Source organism: Echinops telfairi, unplaced genomic scaffold, assembly GCF_000313985.2.
Source record: "Echinops telfairi isolate 266 unplaced genomic scaffold, ASM31398v2 ScPeMD7_7473;HRSCAF=8511, whole genome shotgun sequence".
In the NCBI taxonomy this organism is placed as follows: Eukaryota; Metazoa; Chordata; class Mammalia; order Afrosoricida; family Tenrecidae; genus Echinops; species Echinops telfairi.
Window position 1 is genome coordinate 1,698,400 of NW_022111377.1, and position 3,939 is coordinate 1,702,338.

The following is a 3,939-nucleotide window of genomic DNA, read 5'->3' on the forward strand; positions in this document are numbered from 1 at the left end:
GGGAACTTCCTGGTTCCCGGGCTCGGCGTCGCCGGGATCCTCTTGGAAGGGAAACAATGGGGTGGAGGGCACTGCGGTAGCCGCCGCCGCCGCGCCGGGACCTGCTCTGCGGCCCGGGACGCCCCGTCTGCCCGCCGCGCACAGCCTCTGCCGACGGGACAGTCCTGAGGTAACTTCCTTTCCCTGGCATTCCGCGCAGGTGCCCGCACGGCGCCGACGCTCCCCGAGGTTTTTCTGACCCCCCACCCTGCGGCCCGGCGGTGACTTGGTGTTGGCCCCGGGGGAGCCGGACGCCGCCATTCCCGGACCCGGGAGGAGGTGGACAAGGCGGAGGCTCCCTTCTCCTTAGCCCTGGAGGGGGGCGTTCTCTGGGACCGGGGTTCCCGGGATCGTGCGCGGGGCTGTGCGCTCCGCGGTGCCCCCTTGGAACCTTGGTTTTAGGGTTCTGCGGCTGTGATTGGCAGCTGGGCGGGCGCCAGTGGGTGGGGGGGCGACGGGGCGCTCCTGCGGGGCTGGGGGTCCGCCCCCCCGGGACCCGGCCGGCTGGGGACGTGAGGGTGGACGCTGCGAGGCCGTGGGCGGGGCCTGCGTTGACCAGATCCTGGGGGAGGTGCAGCGGACCGCCCCCCTCCCCCTCCCCCAGCGCAAGTTTCGGTCCCCGGGGAGACGTGTCTCCAATGCAAGTTTCAGTTGCGTCCTCTAGGGACCCAGTGGGCAGGCCTGAAGGAGAAAACTTCTTTCTTTGTAAATTACTGCCTCGACGCCACGGAACTTTGTTTCGTTCAGGCCAGGAGAGGATGTTAAGTTCACGGTCTGGGAAAGCGGGCTGAGGGATCGGGAAGACTTGGAAATCTGAGCGTCTTTGCAAAGTTTGTGGTGGGGGAAAAAAAAGTAGTTAGGATAGTTAGCAACCAGCAACTGTCGCTGTGAGTGGCGGTCGACTGGATAGGTGGCAGTGAGTTTTTTTGAGTTGAATTACCGTCGAGTGGTGTGGCGTTTCTAATGGGCGAGAACGGTGTACCTTGGCTATGTTACCACCAGAAAATGCAAGAAATCCATAAATCAACCACGAAGCATGTCTATAATTTGAAGATGAATCCGTCTCTTTTCTCTCTCCTGTTTACTTCTTAGGTGTTTTTTTAGACGACAGTAATGTGCTCTTTGCATAATGGCACCGAGAAAGATTGTTGACCTATGACAATGCCCAGTCATTGGAAATCGTGTAACCGCACTAGTGGACAAGTGGCCACGCTGTGTTAAATGCATTACTTGCTGGCGTTTTGTTTGCTAGAGGAAGGCGATTTCAGACGTATGTTAATTCTGTTATACAGATAGATATCCAATACTTCATAGCTCAGACAAGTTGGGAAGAACTTTAGAGATCATCCTCCTGTATTGACTCTCTGGAAAGTTCTGTCAGTGGGAGGCCAGGGTACTTTCCCCTTTTGTTGAGCAGTTTTAATAAGGATTAACAAATTACCTAGAATCAGATGAAGAGTGATATATTTAGGTACTTTTTTTCACTCTGTCAGAGTGAAGTTAACAAAAATATTTCCAAGATGGCTTTTATAGAATGCGTAAATATGGCCTAGTTTATTACTTAAAATGGATGATGTGTTCTACATGTTATTGTGTGTACTGTAGGGTCTTTAAGGCTGTGATCAATCTTTAGGAAGTAGATGACTGCATCCATCTCCTGGCTGGTGGTTTCCAACAGTTGACCTTCCTATTTGCAAATGACCTCCTGACCACTTTACCACCAGGACACCATGTTGATGTGGCCACTTGTTTGCCAGTGCCATTGGTGTTGCGTTCTCTCCAATGATTGGTCATTGGCCCAGGTTAACCATCTTTCCCAATCCGTTTATGCATAGAGCACATTAAAGTTGACTGTCTGAAAGCATCTATGAAATAAACAGGAGGGGAAAAAAGAGGATGAGTACTCTAAATTACTCATATAACTACCGTATATCCTCGAGTGTAAGCCGACCCGAATGTCTGCTGAGGCACCTAATTTTCCACAAAAACTGCATAAAAAATGTGTCGAAAACTCGATTTATATTCAAGTATATACTGTATATTGATAGTCTATATAACCCATAGAAATATATTCGTAGTCTATATAACCCATTGCTGTAGAGTTGATTCTGACACATAGTGACCCAATAGGTCAGAGTGAAACTGCGCCATAGGATTTCCAAGGCTGTAATTTTTATGGAGGAGTCCTAGTGGCATGGTGGTTACATGTTGGGTTGCAAACTGCAGAGTCATGAGTTTGAAACCACCAGTGGCTCCTAGGAGAAAGAGGAAGTTTCTACTCCTGTAAAGAGTTACAGGTGCAGACACTCAGGGGGGCAGTTCTTCCCTGCCCTGTAGGTGGAGGGTATGAGTTGGCATCGACTTGATGGGAAAGAGGTGTTTTTTTTAAATCTTGTGGTACATAATCTGATGTCAGTTTGCTAAGGAGTGGAGTCTAGGTTTGTCAATCAGGTCACTTCTTGATGACCTCATTTAGAGGGGCCCAGAGACAAATAGCTCACTGGAGGCCAGATACACACAGAATCTCTGCTTGTCTCCCTGTGAGACATTCCTGTTGACAAGCCACATGGAGCCATGCTGCTGACAGCCAGAGTCCTGGAGCTTACTTTTTGATATAAAACTCTTTCTTACACATATTTGAGTCCCCCTGGATTTGTTTCTCTAGTCCACCCGGACTAACACAAATCTTAATGGAGAAGGAGTCCTGGTTGCACTGTCCAGTAAACTAACTGCTAGCAGTTCAAACTCACCAGCTGCTTCAAGGGAGAAATATTTACATAGGGTCACAGTGGTTTGGAACCAACTTTGTGGCAATGGGTTTTGTTTAATGTTTAGAGATGTATATCTTCTCCTTGGAGAGCATGGTGGGATTGAACCATCAACCTTTCAGTTAGCAGCCTCATGCACTGCTTGTGCTCTTCATACTGACGGAAATCCACAGCTGTTGATTCTGACTCACAGCAACCCTGTAGGCTACAGTGGAACTTGTCCCTAGTGCTTCAGAGGTTGTCAGTCTTTATGGAGCTGAGGCTGTGAATCACTCTTCCCCAGAACCACTGAAATATCTTCTACCAGGACTTCCTTGCAAAGAATCCATTATCCTCTAATTCCATTTTTCCACAAGCTTTTTGAGGTCTATCTTATTCGATACAGACAAACATTTGACTGGCATTGGATAGAAATTGTACTTAAGTGCCAATTTATGTACAAATTCTACTTACAGTCCAATCTAGAAACAAACCCATTTGTAATTTAGGGACTGCCGGCACAAGGTCTAAAGTTAGTAGGCATTCTTTTGCTGATGATACCTTTAAGTAATTAATGAGTTATCTCTAAAGCATCAAAGAAAATCATGTGCTAAACATTAAGAATTTGGTACTTGAATTATAATGTTGATGCCTACTTAGTGTTTTAGCTAGCTCTCAGACCTTGGTTGTACATTTTTTATTTAAGGACAGCCCATTACCAGATTTTACAATGTCTTGACGTTTTTGGTTGCCTTGAAGTGATTCTGACTCATTGGGTAGACATGCAGTTAACTCATAGTAAGACACCTACCATTGGTTAAACACACCAGCCAGAAGTGGCAGCTTTGGAACCATCTTTAATTGATCACTCTCAAGCATTGATTGGGAACCAGGATAACTCCCTGCTACAGTGACCCAGTATGGCCCAACAATGCTAAGTATCAGTTGGCTGTGGTCATTCTTTGCTACCATGTGGCATCCGTCTCAGTTGGGACCAGTCAGTTCAAGTTATTAGCAATTGAAAGCAAACACAATCACTTTGGTTAAAAAGTATTGGCGGGGAAATAGATCTATGGGCCTATATTTATAGGTTTAGTATTAAGGTAGCAGAAGGACATTGGGCCTCCACTCAAGTACTCCCTCAATGCAAGAA

At 47.3% G+C, this 3,939-nt stretch overlaps 1 protein-coding gene across 1 annotated transcript in view; it reads left to right on the forward strand.

The window, feature by feature from the left end:
• Positions 1-79: 79 nt before the first annotated feature.
• Positions 80-3,939, forward strand: part of USP6NL (USP6 N-terminal like) — a 182,659-nt gene continuing 178,799 nt past the window's right edge. The window contains exon 1 of the mRNA XM_045285596.1: positions 80-169. The gene's annotated coding sequence lies outside the window, so the exon portion shown is untranslated. The remainder of the gene's footprint in view (positions 170-3,939) is intronic.